This window comes from Arvicanthis niloticus, chromosome 15 (assembly GCF_011762505.2).
Source record: "Arvicanthis niloticus isolate mArvNil1 chromosome 15, mArvNil1.pat.X, whole genome shotgun sequence".
In the NCBI taxonomy this organism is placed as follows: domain Eukaryota; kingdom Metazoa; phylum Chordata; class Mammalia; order Rodentia; family Muridae; genus Arvicanthis; species Arvicanthis niloticus.
Genome location: NC_047672.1, coordinates 64,913,542 through 64,938,202, shown reverse-complemented (window position 1 = coordinate 64,938,202; position 24,661 = coordinate 64,913,542). Strand labels below are relative to the sequence as shown.

Below are 24,661 nucleotides of genomic sequence, written 5' to 3'. Positions count from 1 at the left end.
TTGTTTTAGAAACAGAATGTCATGTCGTGAAAGTAACAGTGTCTCAGCTCCAAGCGCAGAACCCAAGACGTATGTTGCTATTTGTTTTCTTGTAGTTTATATTTACCAGAAGATAGATACCTCTGGCTAGGGTGTTGTTGACAGAAAAATGATGAGAAACCGGCCATGGCCAAGGGGGCTCCATCCAGTTCACCAGGTCAATGACAATGGCCAACCTTCAGAAGCTGCAAAGAGTTGACTTTAGGTAAACCCAGGTATCTTGATTTTACTTTTGTTAGAAGGCCATGGAATTTATCGTGGATCCTTTTTCTTGGTGTTATACTGTACATTCAATACAATCAGAGAAGACAAAAATTCTCTACAACCTAGGTTCGATTCCAACTTCTCCTTATTTATGTCAATGTTCTTTCAACTAGAAAAAAGTTAATTTTTCATAATGAAAAAATTAAACCTGAATGACTGCCCTTTGTTAGAAAATAAAATAATAGTAATATATTACAATTATGAAATCAACATGGGCTTTCCTAAATCTTAATTTCTATTTCTTGCCCCACAGTAATGCATCAGTAGAACCAACTGCCAGAATCATGCCTTGATTTTCTAGCAGAGTGTGATATTTGTTTTTGTGTCTTTTAATGTGAGCCTTAAGTTACTTTGTCAGGAAGAGGAAAGGAACAGTATAATCACAGACAAATTGCAAAGGTGTTATGTAGAAACTATTTGCCCTTTGAAAATGATTAAGATTTTGTATTTTCTTCTGAGCCTCACGGTTTTGTCACAAAGAAGATATTAGGAGTAGCATTCAACTATTTGTATAATATGTATTAATACTTCTCAAGTATAGAGCAAATAGAAGTAAGTAGTACTATTTTAAAATTTAACTTATTAACATCTAATGTGTATTCTTGTGTTCCATTACATCTTTAAATGGTAGTTATTAAAGTTTAATATAATATTATTTAAAAAGGCAAGGAGTCCAGTAGAAAAGTCTTAATTTTAAATGAGCCAAGCGAAGCGCTATTATAAAAACATGATTAATGAGGCCTGAACATGAGATCAGAGGGTATAAGTGTCTCATGCAACCTTTCCAGGGCAGCAGATGGGAAGAAAATCAGGCTAAATGGACACTGAAGTCTACAATGTCAAGATACTGCTGCATTACTGGAGACAGAAAAACAAAAACAGATTCATGAAAGACAGTATATGTTGATAAACGCATCATTAGCCAACAATTCTGTTTGGGGAAATGAATTAAAACAGTAGCCATAAATTCGGGGGGGGGCGGGAAGCTACTCTCACCAAACTTCATAAAATTGGAAATAGAAAACATCTATGTGCTTTTAAATGGAATGTATTTACTTTATACAATATGGACACCACACATAAGATGTCTATTTATTAGACACACATTTCGTGCATAAGTTTATTTTTAGCAATGAACATGTGTATGTTTGTTTATAACTGTGACTTTATGCAGTGACAATTCATAAATATATCCTAATTATGTTTTATGAAAGAAAAATTGTAAGCTTTCCTAAATATGGAACACAATATCTATATGTGTGTATATAGATATAAATGTATACATGGTAGATGTTTAAAAAGTCAATGGTCTAGTTACTAAAAAGTGTTTTTGAATTACTTATTGGTATTTCATAAATTTTATAATTTCTGTATTTTGTTGTGTGTATTTATAATAATGATAAAAGAATCTAGAAATGGCTCAATCAGGAAAAAATTAAAATGATATAGTGTTTCTCATCACACATTTTTTTAGAACAGACAAATACAAAATTTAGACAAGTGATCTTCTAGTAATATACTCTAAGAATTGATAACTCTGTATTGATGATGCTTAGTATTTTTAGTGAAGAATTTTATTGTTTTTAAAATGGATGATTATCAAGTATACAAGGAACTACAATTATTGCATTTCTTAGATATATACCACTGAGATATATAGTGGCTCATACTTGTATATAACACCACTGTATGCCCTAGTTCATGTGCTAGATCACTAAGCAGGTATATGGATGCATTAAATCAGTACTGGCTCCTTTAAGCCACATGAAGCTCATGAACAAGGAAGACCAAAGTGTGGGTGCTTGACTCTTTTTAGAAGGGGTAACAAAATACTCATGGGAGCAAATATGGAGACAAAGTGTGGGACAGAAACTGAAGGAGGGGCCATCCAGAGACTGCTCCACCTGGTTATCCATCCCTTGTGCAGTCACCAAAGGTAGACGCTGATATGGATGCCAGAAAGTGCATGCTGACAGGAGCCTGATATAACTATCTCCTTAGAGGTCTGCCAGAGCCTGAAATATACAGAGGTGTATACTCACAGCTAACCATTGAGCTGATCATGAGGTTTCCAATGGAGGAGTTAGAGAAAAGACTGAAAGAGCTGAAAGGGTTTTCGGCCCCATGAGGAGAGCAACAATACCAACCAACCAGAGCTCTCAGGGTCTGGGAGCACATAGAGAGGGACCCATGGCCCTAGCTGTATATGTAGGGGAGGATGACATTGTCAGGCATAGGTGAGTGAGAAAGTCCTTGGTACAGTGAAGGCTGGATGCCCCAGTGTTGGGAATTTGAGGGTGCAGAGGTGGGAGTGGGAGGGTGGGTGGGGGCATATCCTCATAGAAGCAGGAGGAGGGGGGATGGGATAGAGGGTTCGTGGGTGGGGAGGGTAATGGGGAAAGGGGATGACATCTGAAATGTAAATGAAATTTCCAATAAAAAATTTTTAAAAAACAAAAGTATTAAAAGTAAAAAAAAGAAAAAAGAAAAAAGAAATTTCTGAGGACAAAGCCTCATCATTGATCATTGCACACATCATCATGTATGCAAACTACATAAATACATTTTTCATACATACAATTTCCTCTTATTCTTCTAAATACCCATGCAGTAACATCTGCCTCCAACTCCAGATTAGTTTAGTATTGGCCATTACAGGGCTCTGGGACATCACTCACAAAACTCCTATTCACCCAGCAGATGTCTTGGATTCTCACTCTTGTTCTGTGGGAATACCCTCTAAAGAGTAAATGTCTTTGTCTGCATTTGAGCATGGTACTGGCAGAGCAGGAACTGTGTGTTTTAATATGTGGTGTGTCTGCACTTTTATGCACTGGCCTCTTTTATTTGTCTCCCAAACCTGAACTATTTCTTATATGAAGACAAAAGGGGAGGTTATGCCATTGACTCAAATTTGAGGAGCTAACCACATCCTCCCCATGACTCCCCACATAGTTGAATTGCATCTGGAGGACCTGTGTGTGTGTGTGTGTGTGTGTGTGTGTGTGTGTGTGTGTGTGTGTGTGTGTGATCTGACTACTGCTGATGAGAACATATCCAATTGATGTTAGCCTTGCAACCAGTGTGGTATAGTACGCCCTTAGATCCCTAGATACCATAATTTACATGAGTTCTTTGGTAAGTCACTCTTCCAGGATTTTTTTCTCTGTAAGGGAAATAAAAATATTTCTAGCAGGAAATTTCCAGGAATGATAATTTCTGTCCCACATTGAGAAGACTAATTACTTAGCTGTAAAATACCTTCGTATGGCTTATGGAATGCTTATTTAATTTTGTACTCATCTATACAAATCTCAAAAACAGAAAAAGAAAAACATACATAAAAAAAAAACATGAATTTAGGAGAAGTGAGGACTTGGAAGGGAAAACTTGAAAGAATTAGGCAGAAAGAGTTGAGAGTGATTATGATCAAAATATATTGTTATAATTTTGAAAGAATTAATAAAATTTTTATTAAAACAAATTATATTTGGAGAAGATTATATGGAACTTATATTTGCTTAATTTCTGTTGACTGATTAATTGAAAACTTGTAATTAATTATTTTGTTTTTATTATTATAAAAAGTTTCAGCAAACTGCAAGGACTTTTTAATGGTTAAAAAAATACATTTATAAATCTCAGAGGTCATTTACAGTTGCATAGTTAGTATCTCCAAAACCAGACTAAAAATGTCAGCACATGCATGCAAGATAAACATATGTGCATGAGAAAAATTATTGTCAACAAGAAAAAAATCATATTCAGACTGAATTGTCTCTATTCATTGACTTCTAGAGTGAAGTTCCAAAAGACTGAGTAAACTGCTCATTCAGCTCAACCAGCACGCTATTGGATTCATCTACCAAACATATGAATACAATTGACTCTATTTATAAGAACAAAGTGCAATTTCAGGAAGTTGTCTGGTCTTGGAAAATATCCTCAAATCACCAACTTATTCCATACAAGAATGAAGTGGAGAAAAATTAAACTCTATGCTCACCAAAATTAATGTGGAAAAATTCATCCAATTTTATAAACAATAAACTTCAAAGTATTGGTGACTTTTCACTTCCTATTTTAATGCTCACAATATTTTCCAGTTATGGATGACTTGTGAGGAGTAAGGCAAAAGCACTGTCAGTATGGCTCATGCCCAGTTACTAAAAACATACATTGGATTTCTGTGGAAACTAGTTTGAGACATTTTGAATCAAATGGAGAGATGGCTCTGTGCTTAAGTGCACTGGCTGCTCTTGCAGAGGACCCAGTTTGATTTCCAACACTCACATTTGTAAACTTTAGTTTACAAATGACTACAACTTCAGTTCCATGGGATCTGAAACCTTCTGATTTGCATGGGTGCTATGCAACTAAAGTTTTATATACATACATACATACATATATACATACATACACACATATTCAGGCAAAAACACTACAGATAAAATAAAGATAAATCTCTAATCACACACACATATACATGCATATGTGTGTGTGAAACATGCTATTAGTTGGAACAAAGTTCAGAATAGTGGACACTGTTAATATTTTAATGCATGTGTGTGTGTGTGCATGTGAGTTCAGGTGCACACAGAGGCCAGAGGCATTGAATTACCCAGGAACTGGAATGAAGGGCTTCTGTGAGTTGTGTGAGTGGTAGGACAATTTGGATCCTTAATTTGCTGTGATAAAAGACTGACCAAAAGCAATTAAGGGAGGAAAAGCTTTTCTTCATCTTACAATTTCACATAACAGTCCATCATTGGTAAACTCAAGACAATAACCTGAAGAAAACCTGCAACAGAGAGGCCATGTATAGTAAGGCTTATTATTGGCTCTTTGACTTGCTGTTCTTGGTTTTACTTACAGACAATAAGTCTCTTAACCACTTAGCCATCTCTCTAGTCTCCAGAAATCTTGTTTCGTGAAGTTCATAGTAACAGGAGGGGTTTGAAGGCAGGGGTCTTATTTTGTATAGTAAAAATATTTAGCTCAAAAAATGATCTTCTTAATTATATTATCTTGATTGTTTTTTATTTTAATGAGTATCAAGGTGACACAGTAAAGGATAATGAGGAGATGCTTTTCTACCTTAACCATTTTTTAAATGTGGCTTTGGGAGATGGCTCAGTGTGTAAGGCATTTTGTGTACCATAGTGTCTGTCTTTAACTAGACATACATAGAAAGAACCTCCATTGAGGAATTGCCTCCATCAGATTGGCCTGTGGACATGTCTATGAAGCATTTTCTTGATTAATGTTTGATATGAACCCAGCATTCAGTGGATAGTGCCTTCTCTAGGTAGGTGGTCCCTGGTTATATGTAAAATCGAGCTGAGCAAGTCAAAGAGCCAATAATAAGCCTCACTATACATGGCCTTTCCATTGCAGGTTTTCTTCAGGTTATTGTTTTGACTTTCCCAATGATGGACTATAATGTGAAATTATAAGGTGAAATTATAAGGTGAATTTTGCTCCCTTAATTGTGTTTGGTCAGTCTTTTATCACAGCAAACAGAAAAAAACTAGGACACTATGTGTATGTGAGAACATGAGTTCATATTACCAGAACCCTCATAAAGTTACATGTGGTTTTGTAATACCAGTGTTTCTATAGTGACATGGGAGATAGACACATAAGAGTCTGGAAGCTTATGTATTAAATAACCTAGTAAATGAAATAGCAAATAAGAGATTCTGTCTTATTCAAGGTTGAAGACAAAGATCAACACCTGAGGTTTTCCTCCGACCTCCATGTACTTTTATTACATATATATGCCCAAAAGCATGCTCATGAACTTCACATACACACACAAAGATAAATATATACACATACATTTATTTAATTGATTACTGTCTATTTCCAAATAATGTAAGAGTAATTAAAACATCCATTGTCCAGATGCAATGAAGTACACTGAGATCACTGTGAATCACCCCTATGACTTGATCACAAAATCTATTGCAAGAATAACTGAACAAACATCCAAGAGTTACCCTTCATGGTTCTGTTTTAATATATGAGCTAAATACTGTGAGGGAAATACATTCAGAGATGCCCCACATCTTCTCAATTTCCCACAGACAATTCTGAGACAGACAGACAGAGGGAGAGGACATTTTAAAAGTGATCCTCCATGAATTCATTGACTTTGTATGATATGAGATTATTTTCTTTAGCTGTGAAAAAATAACAAGAAGTTAGTGACCTCAATTTAGTAAATGACAATTCTAAAGAGACAATTCTAAAGTCTGATTCTTTGAGCAGAAACCAAGGCAGTAACAGGTGGACTTCCTTGCTGAAGAATCATTTTCTAGTTTCTTCAATCCTCTCCGGTCCATGCACAAAGACTTTCTATTTTAGGAGAGAGTGGAATATAACCACCCACTGGCAACTGTCAATAAAAGCATTCTGCTTTTAAGACTTTATGCATTAGTTTAGATTTATCTGGAGAGTCCAGTATATCCAGTCTATTTCCAAAAACTGTTAAGTTTTTCATTAACCAGTATATCCTGTCTATTTACATAAACTGTTAAGTTTTTTGTTAACTATAAGAAGTGTGGGGGGTATTATGATATTAATATTTTTTAAAATAACTTTACAACTTTATTTCAAATATATAACAGAAACATATTTTTATTAGTCAAAGTGAGAACCCACTCACAAATGCAAATAATGTTCTTAAATAAAATGAGAAGTGATGTAATTATAACATACAAATGAGCTACATATTGTAATAAAATAGCACAGATTGTCATTCAACCTAGGATGGTATAGATGGGATTGTTCCATAGAATAAAAAAATAAGTTCTTTTATATCATTTTGCAATATGCAATGAGTTTGCAGAATGTATATTTCCTTTCTAAAAAAGGTAAAACATTTTATATTTAACCTTGCTACAGCTTATAAGAACTTAGAATATTTTTATGAATTTACCTTTTTATTAACTGAGAATGTTAAATCCTTTAAGAAAAATAATTATGTTTTGAAATATTAAGTATTACACTGTACCATGAACTATTTAACAGATGCCTCCTCTTTTGCCTGGGCTTCACAGGTTTGGCTAAAGCACACTTTTCTTCACTTTATGTCAGTCAATTTGTGCTGGGAAACTTCATAAATCATTCTTGCAGGGTACATCTAGGACACAACTGTCTCAATTACAAATAGGGTCATATGAAAGTTAATGAGTCCTTTAAATAACTCATTGGTTCCTTGTTCCATTTATTTTTGTGAAGATGTTAGGTGCAGGGATCACTTTTCTATGACACTGGAAAATTTAAAAATAATCACCTGCCATTTTCACATCGTTATGACTTTGTCAAATGTGTTCCATTTTATTTTAGGTCTCTATATTACAGAGCCTCAAGGATAGAAAACAATTCTACCAATGTAACACTTCATATTAATAATATATCAAAATAAAATTGAACAAGTATTCTTCTGTTAAAATACTAGTCAAACATGTTTTTCCTATCCACAAACAATGATGTACTATTTAAAGATAATTTATATGAATAAACTTACAGAAGTCTATGAGTCAAAAAAGATAAGTTTATGCAAAATAACTATAAATTCTCAGAGTCGTCACACAGATTTATTTCTCATCCTCACAAGTGAATTGTTGAAACCAAGGATACCATAACACCATGCTTTTTTTCTCTGTAGTAAGTCATTAACCCAGGCTCCCTCTACCTGCTGACTTTTTTCTCTTCCTCCTCTTTCTCTTTCTTTAGTTAATGCTTCCTGTCACCCATGCTGGCATGAAACACCCTATATATCTGAGGATAGCCTTAAACTCTGAACTCTCTGCCTCCCTACCTCCAAGTTCTAGAATTATAGGTATACAATACCCAGCAGAATTTTATTGGTACCCAGAGCCTCCTTCATGCTAGGCATGTACTGTAAGAGCTCACAGTGACCTTCCAACAAAAGCATTCACCATTGATAACCTATATATTTTTGAAAAATCAAGTGAGACCCAATTACTCTTGCCATGTAAGTTATATGTGTCACTTTGTTTTATTGATGAAGAAAAGGCTATGGCCCTTCCTTTATCCCTGAAGCATGCAAATACAGGGCCTCGATAGATTTAGCTTTTATTTTTTGAGAGATGGGCCAGGTCACCAAATAACCTTTATTTATAATAACATACAACAAAATACACTACTGCTCTCTAATCCAACAAAAATAGTGAGCCAGTTGATGTTATGGGTCTGTCAGCACCCTAGTCAGCTTGTGAGCATTTCCATGACATGTTTAGACATTACGTCTTTATTACCGAACCATATACATCATGAAGACAAATGAAAGAAAACCCTATCTCTAACACAGAAGCATACATTTACAAAATCCCTCAATAAAAATGAACAGAATATTAATAGGGGTTTCAAAAAATAAGAAATATAAGAAGTCTCTAGTCTCTAGATGTGACGCTCCGAGCTCTCGACCGGCGACCAGCGGGAAGAAAGACACTTGCAACAGTTCCTTCCAACAGCAATTTACTCAGGCATTGAGAGAAATGGGTGAGCCCCGGGGCGATCTGATGGCTTCTCCTCTCCTGCCCTCCTAGGGTGAGCCTTATATCCCTGAAATGATGTCCCAGCACGCCACATCACGCCACTGCAAGCCATAGGCTTGGGCCTAGCAACGTCAGGTCAGGGGATTGCTAAGTCCTCCCATCTCTCCGCCCAGCCAGGAGTTGTCTGGCGCATCCACCAGGCGCCATCTTTAGGGCGTGGTGTTGGTGTGTCTCTTCATCTAGACTCATAAGAACTCATGAGCATGTGTTCTCAGGGTGCTAACCTGAGATGGAAGCATTTGAGTTCCTTACTGTGTGTTCTTTCTGATCATCTTCATAGAAAGTTCTCTCTGCTTCCGGCTCCTTTCATACAGATGTTGTTCCCATTTTCTTGTATTTCTCAGGGAGTGAAGGGTGGGTGTAAGGAAATGTCTTAGTCAGGAGTTGGGAGGAAAGGATTTATTAGGTCTACACTTCCAGACAATAGTCCATCATTGAAGGAAGTTAGAACAGAAACTCAAACAAAGCAGGAAATTAGAGGACTGAGCTGATGCAGAGGCCACAGAAGGTTGCTGCTTACTGACTTGCTCTATATGACTTACTTGCCCAGGCTACTTTCTTCTTCCTTTTTTGTTTTGTTTTGTTTTGTTTTTTGTTATGTTTTGTTTTGTTTTTTGGTTTCTGGTTTTTCGAGACAGGGTTTCTCTGTGTAGTCCTGGCTGTCCTGGAACTCACTCTGTACACTACTAGGCTGGCCTTTCTTCTTCCTTTTAAAAAAACGATTTATTAACTTTACAACCATATATCAGCCCTTCCTGTCCTCTCATTGTGCCCTTACACAAGTCTTCCCCATTCTACCTTCCTCTTCTCAAAAAGAAAGGATCCCCTCAGATTGTCACTCCCCTAACACTCCCCACCACTCTCTTCAACCCTGTACATCAAGTCATTGCAGGTCCAGGTGCATCCTCTCCCACTGAGGAAAGACAAGGCTGTTCATTTAAGGGTGCAGGATTTACAAGGAAGTGGACAGAACCTATGTGACCACTAAGCTGCTCATGTGCTGCATATGTGCAGGAAACCCAGCTACAGCCCCTAAGGGTCAGATTGTTTTCTTACAGAATCCAGGACTACCAGCATTGTAGCGGTCCTATCCACAATGTGTTGGGCCGTCCCATATCAGTATCGAATTAAGTAAATGTCCTACAGGTTTACCTACAGCCTGGTCTTATGAAAGCATTTTCTCAACTGAGGCTCCCTCCTCTCCTATGACTACAGGTTATGTTGAGTTGACATAAAACTAAGGAGCATTGAGAGTATCCTCTTCCTGAAATCTGAGGAGTTTTTCTAGCTACTCTTCTATCATAGACATTTTGAGAATGTAGAACATTGTCACGTCTACTATAACACTTTCTTCTGAGGGATTCAAACTCAGTTTTGTTGCTGGTATAACTTTTTAACACCATATAAGTGTTAATTGCAGACTTCTCCATGTGTCTAGATCATACACAGATATCAAACACATTCTGCCTTTTGTAATCTCCTATTCTGTTAGCTCATTCTTTCAGTAAATAAAGGCTGTTTGAACTTTTCAGGAAAGCCATATTTGTAATGTGTCTTTTTTCTCTGAAACTTCATACCTAGTAATTGAGGGCCGCCTCCTTATTATTTTGTTCTTTTATTTGAGGCCATTTGTTTAGTTGGAAATATAATTAGACATTTATCTGCAAGAGGTTTTTATTTCAGTCTTAGCATTTATCAACCAAAATTACTATTTTCCCACCTTGAAAGGCTCAATGTTGAAAAATTTCTTCCCATTTGATTTCTGCCTGCAAATTAGCCCATTTATTTTGAGCCACTTTCCATTATATTTTGCCATAGAATTTGTAGCAGATTACACACATTATTGGCATTACGCTTTCAAATCAGAATCACAGATTTGGTAGTTACATGATCTATTTGCCAAGTTTCTCTAAGAACTACTATAGAGTAAATCCCATGTGTGCAAAGACCCCATACCCAGACCCTTTCTGCCTACATATTTTCAATAACTAATATATTAGTTTTATAAAAATAAAACATTTTTGCAGCAATTTCTATAATAATTAAGATAAGCTACAGTATGCAAGATAAGAAATAAGTAAGATAAGAAACAGAAAATACCCACAGTTCAATGCTCAACACAAGAGATGCTTATTACTACGTTCCTTCATATGTCCATAAAGCATCTTTTGACACTGCTTTCCTTCTAGTAACTTATACATGATCCTTTAGGTCCACAGAACAAGCTCCAGAAGTCACTACAGAGGGGAAGAGGGAGAGTAAATAAGGGAGTCTGAGATTTTCTGTTTTATCCCAGAGAGGCAACATATGACACCGCTCATGTCTCCTAACACAGTTGTTTAAAATAATTATAGTGGTAGCCAAAAATACAGAGAATACTGTTACTATTTAGCCAGCTGGACATACTGCAACAACAGTTGCCCCCTCTCAATAATGACTCTCTCAAATCTTTGTAGAAACACACTAAAGTATAACACTGTCATTTAAAATAGATAATGTAACTAGTTCTGTCACACATAAAAAATTAACTGAGTCATATATTTTAATAGTTCTGAGGTAATCACTCTTGCGTTTCTAGGTACACAATCTGGTCTCAGAAGGTTTGACAAAATCATGAGAAGAAAATTTCAAATATCTATGACATATTAGATCATACTACCTTCACTTGAAATGATATTTATTTTATAAGTATAAACATGTTCCTACATGAATTTCATGCACTATGCATGTGTATATGTCTGCTGAGACAGGCGACAATGTTGGATCCCTGAAATTGGAATTATAGGCAATTGTGAGCCACCTGATGCAGTTGCCAGAAAGTGAACTCAGACTCTTTGCAAGTGCCATAAGTGCTTTTAACCAGCAATCCATTGATCCAACCTCACATTTAATCCTAAAATGCTTTGTATTAGCATTTCCTTATATAACAATAAAATGGGATGAATTCAAATATATTTTTTTAAAAAAGATGATGATATAAACAGGCAAATGAGAGGAGTTAAAAAGAACCAATCATCCTGAATGAGGTAACCTAGACTCCCCAAACCAAGTATTGTATATATTGTCTTATATGTTTGTGTTAGCTATACAACTCCAATAGGTATGCTATAGTTCATATAAGCGCAGAAGTTAGGTACAAAGTAAGGGTACGATAGTGATGGAGAATCTTCCAAAGCAGGAGAAGACGTTTGGGAAATAGGGAGATACTGGAACAGGAAGATTAACTTAGAAGGGGGAAAGAAGATTAGATAAGCAAAGAAATATAAGAAAAATAATAGAAAACAAAAGCCATTTAAGTGAACATATGGAAATTTACAACTGTAAAAATTCTTAAAGTACATACATATATGAAATAAATCAAAAGGAGGTCATCAAATGACAGAGGGAGACAATGCCCCAACTAGACACCTTTTACCACCTAAAGGAAGTTCCATTGCCAAGAATGGATTACATGCAATTAATTTGTTAGCCAAAGATGACTTCATGAAATACCCTCAAACAACTCAGGCTATTTCCAAGGCTATTTGTTGCTCTCCATAAACTGATGGTAAGGCCCCATTACTTTAAGCAACACTTACATATTTCATTATCTCATTGAGCACAGATAAGTAAAACTCATGTCTACCTAGAGGCTATACCCCTATACTAGAAGGTACTCTGCACACTATCAAAGAATAAAGGTAATGACAAGCCTAGCTACAAAACATAAAATTCACCATGGTGACTTGCCCACATGATACACTTATTAAGTAGTGGCACAAACGTTGTTGGAGTATCTAACTTCTACTTGGTTGTTTTTAAGGCCTATTTCACAAAATGGAGCCTATGCCCAGGGCAGAATGGCAATCTTACTTAAGGGAATATTCTATATACTAAGTGCTAAGTTCATATAAACAAAGCTTAATTTGTGTATTATGCTGAATCATTATCTTAAAAAGTAGAGTGTTGTAAAATAGCAATAACTGTACACTAAAGAAAATGAATAGTACAAGTCATAACTACAGCAAGCTAAGTTTTCTGATCTGCATGCATGTAGGTTGACACTCTGCAGAAGTTCTTAGAAGTCAGGTGGGACCTTAGCTCACATAAGAAATCTGATCTGAAAAACTCTTTGAAAACAATGATTTGGTTCCCAGTCTGACCTGGATTTAACTGTTTTAAGGAAAATTAGTGACTAAGCAGCCATAACCACAAAGTTTCTTTACTTCTCTTTAACAGGGAGTGAAAATATTTGCATGCCTTGGAAAATGAAAAGAATTACAGAATGATTCCTTTTGAATTAGTACTTTTTTGGAAACATTTTCTCTTTACCTAAGAAGATTCATAAATATTCTCATTAACTCATTATTAAATGACTCCAGAATTTTTAGATATCAATATATTAATTTAATATATTTTCTGTATTTAAAAACTGGGCAAATTGTTATTATAACTAGCTTCAGCAGAAGCTATTATGCAAAATTATATATTAATAGGGTAAAAAGAAAAGTTTTTATATTTTACCATATTAACTGTTTTTCTTAGGTTTGGAACCACACAACATTGTGCATACACAAATACATAGTTGGGGCACAAATATAGGACTTTTGGGTTATTGGACGAGTGTGCTATTCTAGTTGGTTTCAGAGTTGGATAACAGGTCCACCATGTTTCTCCTGAAGGTGTACGAACTTAGGAAACCTCCATATTCCTCAGCTGTTCCTCAAGTTTGAGTTCAAGCAAAACTTTGTTAATATGATAAGGAAAATCTAAGTTAATTCAGTTTTTTTTCACAGTTAGCATCATCTGGAACAATCTGGAAAGATCAAAGTAAAAACTGATTCTTGAGGTTAGAGAGATGACTCACTCGTCTTGAAGATTATCAGAGTTCAGTTCTCAGCACTCATGCTTGGTAGCTTATAACCTTCTGTAACTCTGGCTACAAGAGATGTTCCAGATTGTTCTGAACTTCACATGTACCTGTGTTAACCTGTGCATTCCTACACAAACATACATTCAGACATTATAAGAGTCAGTAGAGCAAGACCTCTGCTGTGAAATAGGGTCTTTTACATATGATAAGGAAAGTGGTCCCAAAAAAGCTCAGTAATATGATTGTCTAAAGAAGATCTTCACAATACCAACACCAGTTGTCTTGTCAATGTGGATGCAACTAGCCACACCTCAAGCTGAATTGCTATAGACAGTGGATCTGAGAAAATGAGAATAAATCTTGTCTAGGCACAAAACTCCTGATAGTTATCAAATCCCAAGTGGTTAACACTAACATATGTCCATAAAAGCAACACGAAAAGGACTCAGCAGAACAGACTTTTATACAAATATAATTAACAGATATGTGCACATATAAATATGTAAATATCAATATGTATTTAGCAATAATAATTAAATAAAAGACATTAATTTGAGAAAAACTGAAGGTAGATATGAAAAGAGGTGGTGGAAAGAGAAGAATGGGTAACAATTATATACTCATCCTCCTTTTCTCAAAGTATAAAATGGCTGAAAAAGAAATTAAGGAAACAACTCCTTTCACAATATTCATAAATAATATCAAATATCTTGCTGTGACTCTAACCAAGCAAGTAAGAGATCTATATGACAAGAACTTCAAATCTCTGAAGAAAGAAATCAAAGAAGGCCAGGCAGTGGTGGCACATGCCTTTAATCCCAGTACTTGGGAGGCAGAGGCAGGCAGATTTCTGAGTTCGAGGCCAGCCTGGTGTACACAATGAGTTCCAGGACAGCCAGGGCTATACAGAGAAACCCTGTCTCAAAAAAACCAAAAACCAAAAACCAAAAACCAAAAACCAAAAAAGAAAGAAAGAAAGAAAGAAAGAAAGAAAGAAAGAAAGAAAGAAATCAAAGAAGACTTCAGAAAATGGAAAAATCTCCCATGCTCATGGACTGTCAGCATTAATATAGCAAAAATGGCCATCTTACCAAAATCAATCTACAGATTCAATGCAATCTCCTGCAATCGCCAATAAAATTCCAACTCAACTCTTTATAGAGTTAGAAAGAGCAATCCTCAAATTCATTTGGAATAACCGAAAAACCCAGGATAGCAAAAACTATTTAACAATAAAAGAACTTCTGGGGCAATCTTCATCCCTGACCTCAAGCTATACTGTAGAGCAATAGTGCTAAAAACTGCATGGTATTGGTACAGAGACATGCAAGTAGATCAATAGAATAGAATTGAAGAACCAGAAATGAATCCACATACCTATGATTACTTGATCATTGATAAAGGAGCAAAACCATCCAATGGGGAAAAAAGACAATATTTTCAACAGATGCTGCTGGTTCAACTGGAGGTCAGCATGTAGAAGAATGCAAATAGATCCATTCGTATCTCCTTGTACAATGCTGAAGTCCAAGGGGATCAAAGACCTTCACATAAAACCAGATACACAAAATCTAATAGAAAAGAAAATGGAGATGCCATAGGGGTTTTCTGGGTGGGTGGGAAAATGGGGAAATGGGTTAAAGAGGATAACATCTGAAATATAAATAAAATATTCAATAAAAATTAAGAAGAGAAAATAGGGAAGAGTCTCAAATACTTGGGCACAGGGGAAATGTTCCTGAAGAGACCACCAGTGGCTTATGCTTTAAGATCAACAATGTACAAATGGGACTTCATAAAACTGAAAAGCTTCTGTAAGGCAAAGGACACTATCAATAGGACAGAACAGCAATTCACAGATTTGGACAAAACATCTTTACCAACACTATATCCAATAGAGGGCTAATATACAAAATATACAAAGAACTTAACAAGTTAGATTTCACAGGACAAAATAACCCTATTAAAAAGTGGAGTACAGAGCTTAATAGAGAATTCTCATCAGAGGAATCTTAAATAGCTGAGAAGCCCTTAAGGAAATGTTCAACATACCCAGTCATCAGAGAAATGCAAATCAAAACAACTCTGTTATTCTACCTCACACCACTCTGAATGGCTAAGATCAAAAATGCAGGTGACAGCAGGTGCTGGTAAGGATGTAGAGAAAGAGGAACACTCTTCCATTGCTGGTGAGATTGCAAACCGGTACAACCACTCTGGAAATCAGCCTGGCAATTCTTCAGAAAATTGGACATAGTATTACCTGAGGACCTAGCTATATCACTCCTCAGCATATAGCCAAAAGATTTTCAAACATATAACAAGGATACACGTTCCACTATGTTCATAGCGCCCTTATTTATAATAGTCAGAAGCTGGAAACAACCCAGTTGTCCCTCAACAGAAGAATGAATATAGAAAATATGGTACATTTACACAATGTAGTACTATTCAGCGATTAAAAGCAATGACTTCATGTAATTTGCAGGCAAATGGATGAATTAGAAAATATTCTGAGTGAGGTAACCCAGTCACAAAAGAACACACATGGTATGTACTCACTGATAAGTGAATATTAGTTCAAACACTCACCATGCCCATAATACCACTCCCCCCCCCCCCCCCGACCATATAGAGCTTAGAAGGAAAGAAGCCCAGGGTGTGGATGCTTCAGTCGTGCATTGAAGGTGAAACAGGATGATCCTGGGAAGTGGAAGGACAGGGGTCCAAGGGGGGAGAGAGGAGGGGGAGGAAATAAGAAGGCAATATCAGGACGTGGAGGAGATGTGAGAGAGGTACAGAGGGTCAGAAAAACGAACAAAAATATGTAGCAGGAAGGATGATGAAGAACTAGAGGTAGCCACTGGAGGGTCCCAGACAACGGGGAAACATGAAGCTCCCAGGATCCAACAGGGATGACTTTAGCAGAAATTCGCAGAGAAGGGCGAGATAGAACCTGCAAAGATCACCTCTAGCAGATAGACACGGCCCCTGTTCGAGGGATGGGGCCCCCACACGTCAACGTTTTTAACCGGAAATGTTGCTGTCTAAAGGAAGAACAGGGACAAAAAAACGGAACAGAGACTGAAGGAATGGCCAACCGGGGACTGCCCCATCTGGAGATCTATCATGTCTGCAGACACCAAACCCAAACACTCTTGTTAAGGTCAAGAGGTATTTGCTGACAGGAACCTGGTATGGCTGTTCCTTGGGAGGTCTGGCCAGCAACTGACCAATGTAGATGTGGATGTTTGGAGCCAACGATCAGACTGAGCCCAGGGAACCTGGTGTGGGAGGTGGCGGGAGGACTGGAGGAGCAGAGGGCGATTACAACACAATTGGAAGAACAACATAGGCTGGCCTGACTATCCAGTTCTCCCAGAGACTAGACCACTAATCAAGGAGTGTACCTGCAGGGATCCATGGCTCCAGATACATATGTAGCAGAGGGTAGCCTTGCCTAACAGCAATGGAAGGGGAATCCCTTGGTCCCTGGGAGGTTTGATGACCCAGCATAGAGGGATGCTGGGAAAAAAAATCATTTTTGATTTTCTGAGACAGCTTCTTTATTACAGAGCCCAAATTGGCCTTTAATTTAATTTTTTTTATTTCAACCTCCTGAGTATTTATAATGTAGTGCGTGCTACCACAGCTTGCCTACTGTATGCAGTGTTAAGTATTTCTCCATGAAAACAACAGAATTTTATGATATACAGTGTATATAATATATAATGTACTATAATTGCAATGAGACAAATACAAAGACAAATTACAAAAAGGAGACATCATAAGGAGAGAGACAGAATAAAGAAGCCATTCCTATGGCTTGGATTATAGGTCTCAAAACATTGACAGCAGGGTTGTTTTTTTTTTTAAATATGAAAAACACTATTCTCTGTCTGCCAAATATTAAATTTAGTGAAGAAAACACTATGAAAGTTTGAAGTAAGCAGAGTCAATGCTGACACTGGTTTTGACTTTCTGGGTAAACTGCAGTTACTCGACTCGTGTGAAAATTTGTGGAACTTTTCTCCAAGTATCAAGGAGATATAGTTTGATTTCTGTCTTGCTGTTGACAGGAAGGAGGCCTATTTTGTGTATCTGAAGTATGTAATGATGCACCCTGAGAGAGCATTTGGAATTCTCATCTATGTAGCTTTTATGACTTCGTTTCCCCCTTTTGATTTTCAAGTATGTAATTGTATAACTCAATGGTGCACACCTGCCTGCTGAGTAGTCTTAGCCCGGCTGGCAGGAAAACTATTCACAAACTTCCAAAGTCTTGGCAACATTAATATGTCAAGTTCAATAAAACTGTACAGAGACTCTAAGTATACATGTTGACTGTTGATTGGAGAAGCTTTTCTAGGTATAACGCAGGTTATGCATTCTTCCCCAAATATAATTCATTGTTTAGGTAAGCAATTACATTCAGAAACTTTAAAAGCCATCATGATTGCAGGAAAAGACATTAAGTACATTGGATTGAAAAAGTTATTTCCCCTGTTTATGCTGCCATATACCAACAACAATTTTCTTTAAATGAATCTTAATGAATTTATACACCATCAGCATGATGAGATCGTTCTTAAAGAGAATACATAGAAGGTGAAGCATCTAGGTGTATATATATATATATTTAAAACTAAACACTCTCTCTCTCTCTCTCTCTGTGTGTGTGTGTGTGTGTGTGTGTGTGTGTGTGTGTGTGTGTGTAAGCAAGAGAGAGAGGCGAGGGGAAGAGAGAATCAGAGACAGAGACAGAAACAGACAAGAGGAGATAGAGACAGAGGAATCATACCATTCAAGAAAAATTTAAAAATCCCTTTCCTTTAAGGGCATTACATTTTTCTCTAAATGGACACAGACTATGTAAGCAGAGATTTAAAAGCAACTCTAGGCTATTTTATAGCTCTTTGTCAATCCTTTAAAATGTAAACATGTTAAACTCAGTTTAATATGATTTTTAAAACATAAACAAAAGCCATGAGTAGACTATGAATAAGAAAAATTAAACAAGTAACCATTTAGGTGGAAGATTGTATATTCAGACTATATTCACAAGGCAATGCAATGCCTTCTTGTCCTAGATTTCCTTTTGTGTCATTTTGTAAAGCTCCTTCCAATTCCAGTGGTATTATGGAAAGACAGCTATGCATATCTAGCATGCAAGGTATATTTTTATTGATACTTTAAAATAGATTCTACTAGTCAAAATAGGACCTTGTGACATTTAAGAATATTATCATTAGAATAGCTGGGAAACACTTGCTGCATCAATTTTAATGCCCTTTAGAACACTAATTTCTTTAGCAAAGCAAGTAAAAAGTAGTCATTCTCCTCATCAATTTTACTTGTGAGAATTGAATTACTATATAATATAAACTGATTACAACAACTACTAAAACCACTACAGTCCAGTGAAATTCCTTGTTTTTGTTTTGTTTTGTTTTTCTGAAGTTTTTCAACTGCTAAATACTGGTAAGTCATAGTCCTAATCTGATTTCTGTAGCTGTGATACAATCCTCTCCAAAGGCAATTTGAGAAGGAAATCTTCCCCATCATAACCCATCATTAAGTGAAGCCAAGTCAGAAACTCTTAAGTGGGAACATAGAGGCGGGAACTAATGCAGAGATCACAAACGAATGGTGCTAACAGATTTGCTCCACCTGACTTACTCAACTATCTTTTCTAGATAGAAGAAGCCCATGTGACTTCTGAGGCCACTGTCACAATGGGTGGGTCCTCCTACATTAGTCAGCAATCAAGAGGATGCCACACAGGAATACCCAGAGGCCAATCCAACAGAAACAAAACAAAACAAACATCTCAATTTAAGTTCCCTCTTTCCAGGTGTGTCAAGTTGATTGCTGAAGCTCTGATAGTCATTAATCCATTCTCATGCTGAAATGCAACAAAAATATAAAAGACAAACAGATATTTGTGCAAGTCATGCTAAGAAAGATTTTCATGTAAATCAAAAAGCCTGAACATTCTGTGCATTATGGGCCCATTTCCCAAAGTTATGAGAAAGCTTGTATGTTATGTCTATGTAAATTTCCCAGGAGATAAGCTCTCTATACAATACCCAATGCTGATTTCATATATGTGACTAAATCCCCATTACTCTTCCCATTACTTCTATTGAAGAGCCCAATTTGATGGCCAATGAAATAAACAAACAAATTTTGCAAAAAAAAAAAAAAAAAAGATGTACCAATTTTATATAATAGAGAACTATGTTTATATAAAAGCATGTGAGTAATTTGTAAGTAGTTTCGGTAAGGAACAGACAGAATTTTATTGGCAGCAAGTACTAAACAGAACTCCAAGTAGACGTTCCCATAACACTAATGATAGAAATAAATGCAGTGAGTGACTTTGAAAATGCTTATGTGTTGCAAAATAAAATAGAGAATACAGAGAAGCCAAACAAACACGCCAAGGGCAGTGAAAACAGAATACTAGATTTAGGTTGATTGGCGGCCATTTTTACCTTTTCTCTGTTCACTAAACCCAGAAAATTATAATTTTCCATTTTACCAGCTATTTGTGATGCATAAAGCATCAGAATGAACGTTGAGCATGTTTAATACTGGGAGTATAATTTGTAAGCCCAGATTTCCAAATATAACAATAAACTTCCTTATGTCACTTTATAAGAGGGTAACAACTATTGTATAAGAACTTGTAAAAAAAAATGTGGCTCTCATGTACATTTTAATTCTCAAATTTCAACATCTTAATTAATGCAGGAGATCACCAGGCCTCAAAATCTGAATTTCAGATCAGAATGTATACATGAAGACACAGTAAAAAGCTCGAGGGAAAATATCATAAGTGAAAAACAACTAGAAGTTCACTTTCTGAGATATCAACTACTAGATTATATGAAAATTATGAAATATGAAACTTATGAAAATAGGAAAATTGTACTTAGTACATTTCAGGAAATATTTGAAAATGTAAATGCCAATGAATAGTTGGAAATTGCTGAAAATTGAGCTTCTGAGACAGAAAGATTGAACACTGTGAGAATATCAGGCCATTCGTGTGCAATCAAGCATTGAAAGACAAATTAGTGAAAATACTTTTGAGAAAATCCTAAAAAAAAATCATAATAAGTATCTGTTATCTCTTCTATTATCTACCACAGAAGAGGCATTGAGAGAGATGTCGTGAGTCCAGTGAAGATGCGGGAAGAGTAAACTCACGAGTAGAAAAACACATGTAATATTTAATAATGACACAGCATTATACTTCGTAGCATAAACACATGAACTGTGAATATTTTAAAGCAAATATCAAATACCTCCACTTTTACACAAAAAATATTAAGAAATCGCCAGTCAAGATGTTTCACAAACAAATCAAAAATATTGTACACTTTGTGCTTATTGCTGTATGAAAAGTTCTTTGATTAAAAAAATAAGCATAAATAGCTTAATTTTGTTTATTATTATTTGATTTTTTTACAGTCCAGTTGTTATCCCACTACTGGTCCTCCCTATGACAGTTCCTTATCTCATTCCTCCTTCCCCTTATCTCCAAGAGGATGTCCACACTCACCACCCCATCCCACTAGACCTTTCCCACTCCATGGGGCCTCAAGTCTTTTAAGGATTAAATATATATTCTCTCACTGAGGCCAGACCAGACAGTCCTCTGCTTATATATCTTGAGGGTCTCATATCAGCTAATGGATGTTGCCTGGTTGGTGGCTCAGTGTCTGAGAGATCTCAGGAGTCCAGGTCAGTTAAGACTGCTGGTTTTCTAACATTTAACGTGGCATCGTGTAGTGCAGTCAGAGGAAACCAGGTGAGTCATGTAGAGAAGTTCAGCTCAATGTACTTTAGATTCATTCAATGCAAATTGGATTTATTATACGGACATCGCATTCCTGCACAAGTGGGACTCAAGTCATGCTATCTTATGATAAACAAAACAACACTTATAAACATGATGTAGACCATGATAAACAGAAATATTTCCTTTTGCACCCTAGAGCCAAGCATTGTGTTGCATGGTTTGCAGACTGTTGGATTTCAGTTACTGTTCTAAAAAAAAAAGTAAGTAAAGTCAGATTTTTTTAAGATGTTACCAAACAAAACATATTTTGATTGCTATTCCTTTTTTTAAAATAATTTTGTCCTTTTTTCAAACACATGTAATTTTGTCACTTACCTGATTTTCTATGTAGTAAAATTCTAAAATAGAAGTCATCTAAATTCTTGTTAGCTAAAGGAGTATTAACCATTTTACTATTCCCTAAGACCTTTATGATGCTCTAAAATCAACCTGAGCTTTTTCTAATCCTTTCTGTCCTAATGATGCCACTGCACACATAACATTCTTTTCAGCTTTTGCTTTACTCTTGATTCTAAGATATCTTACATCAGAAGTCTATTACCTTTCTTTTTAGTACTTTCTTGAAGCCTTTAAATCAGTCAAACAAATTGTAATTTGAAGATAGGGGAGGACAAAGAAAGAATGGGGCAGTGGATGGAAGAGACAGAAAAGATTGGAGTGTGGATACCTGGGAGACACTAGAGAAAAGAAACAGAAAAAGGAAAGTTTTGTGTGTGTGTGTGTGTGTGTGTGTGTGTGTGTGTGTGTGTGTGTGTGTGTTTGTGTGTGTTGTGTAGTGGTAAACTATCTGGTGTGCTTTTGGCTTTTTCTAGAAACTGGCTTCAGGTCTTCCCCACGGGAAATCTCAATAGTGCAACTCATATCAAATCATTTCATAATACAAATGGCCAGAGGTACAATCCAGCCTGATCTACAAAATGAGTTTCAGACCAGGCAGGGCTACACACAGAAAGTCTGTCTCAAAAAATTTATATATATATATATATATATAAATACACAAAACAATAACAACATAAAAAACCAAATAACAATAGCAAACCAAACAAAAATCCCAACAGCCTATTCCTAGTTCCTGTACTCTCTGGGTTTCCTGGACCCTTGTAAATACACTCATACACATGTAAGAAGGAAGACGTACAACCTGCCTTTTCACCCAGCAGTGTGGAAGTTGGAGGTGATAAATAGCCTGATGATTTATGACAACGAAGGACCAGGCAATGAAGATCAGAGGTGGTTAACAGTCTAAATGACCCTTATATTATCTGTATATCTAGGGGTCCCCATAGCTCCCACAGCCAGGACTGAAAGTGTGCTTACAAAATGGAAAATGGCGAATGAGGTCTGAATACGTCCACTTGTCTGCTCCACATAATAACACATATGACCTCTAGCCTGCCTCTGCCTTCCAAGTGCTGAAATCAATGACTTACACCACAAGTGCATGCCTATGTATTTTTGTGGTTCTTTTTTTTTTTTTTTTTCTGGTTATCTGTTGGCACAAGGACCTTTGTACTTCCAACGAATGGGCATTGGAACTACCACTCTTTTGACCTGGGACTTCCAGCCTTCATAGCTACGAAAAATGCATTTGAGTTTTTCATAAGCATCTCAGAAGGACTCAGAATGACTCAGTGGTTTTTTTGACACTAGTCAGAAATATTGCATGTTAATACTTTTGACTTGATTTTTCTGGATATGTCAGAGGCTGTAGTATTGCCTTTGTTTACACTATTAACTAAAGGCCTAGCCTTGATATCACAGTGCCTAGACGTTCTCAAACCATCTTATTTCTCCAATATAATAAACTAAGAAATTTAGAGTTAATTTTAAAATAATCCTTACAAATGAAATTTATTAAAATGATAATGGTTTATAGCTATGAGTGTTTAATTATCTTGGAATTGATATTAACATAAAAGGTTGATTTGTAACAGCATTGCAATTTCCAGGATCTAAGTGAAATGGTCATCTTTCTGTCTGAGATTCCAGTGCTTTGTGCTTATAAAATGGTAAATGACAAATGAGATCTGAATATATTTTCTTGTCTGCTCCACCACACTCTCTCAGTTTTTGGGCCATCTATTTAATTTTAAATGTGTATAAAATGTTGTGAGCTACCATATGCCATGTATTACAAGGATTTATGATTTCAAATCTTACACTTTCAAACATATAGTATTAATTACACTGACTTTCATACTTAGCTTATGTATATCATAAGACAAAAAGAAAATAAAGAGAATAAAACCAAAAAATCCCAAAACAAACAAACAAACAAAACAAATGGCCAGAGGTTCCCAGATCAAAATTTGGGGGTAAAAGAATCATTTACTGTGTGATGAGTACTAACTCAGGGGTTCTTAGTTCTCTTCCCTGGAACACATTTAAGAATCTGTGGATAGAAATATGTATTGTTTAAGTTTTTTTTTTTTTTTTAAGAATGAGACCAATTTAATTATGTTGGGTTTAATAGTTCCCCAATGGGAATAAAGTAAATGTGTTTTCTCAATTAGCATTCCTGAACCAAATGAATTCAGTGAGAAAAGAACAGCTTTCGTAAATTATGTATAAAATCAGGTACCCCTGGAAAAAATGATTTTTATAGGAACGATTAAAATTATGTATGCATTCATTCCATTCCAAAGAGAATGACAAATTATGGCTTCAAGATTCTTATTTTGTAAGGTACAAACTATAACAATTTTAATTTTACTAAACGAAGAACACATATTTTATTTAATCTTTCACTATAGCCTATGCATTTTTCTTTAGAAATAATGATTGATATGAAGCCTTGCATTAGTGGTAGTTATATCATTACTAATATTAGGTAACCTTTTGAGAGAGGGAAAGCTAAGTGAAAATACAAAACCTCTCAACTCTTTTTCATGGACAACTAGTAAATTGATTAAATAAGGTATTATTAGAGTATAAATTAATGCAATACAATCACAAATGTAACATATTCATGAACATAGTGATATTCATGGTTGCAAATCAGTTTGTGTTCATTATAAAACTATCAACTTTAATTTCTATGAAAAAAAT

General features: G+C 35.9%; 1 protein-coding gene across 2 annotated transcripts in view; it reads right to left on the bottom strand.

Annotated features, from left to right (window-relative positions):
• The window catches only part of Sema3a (semaphorin 3A), a 447,300-nt gene that overhangs the window by 356,481 nt on the left and 66,158 nt on the right, over nucleotides 1–24,661 (bottom strand). The window lies entirely within an intron of this gene.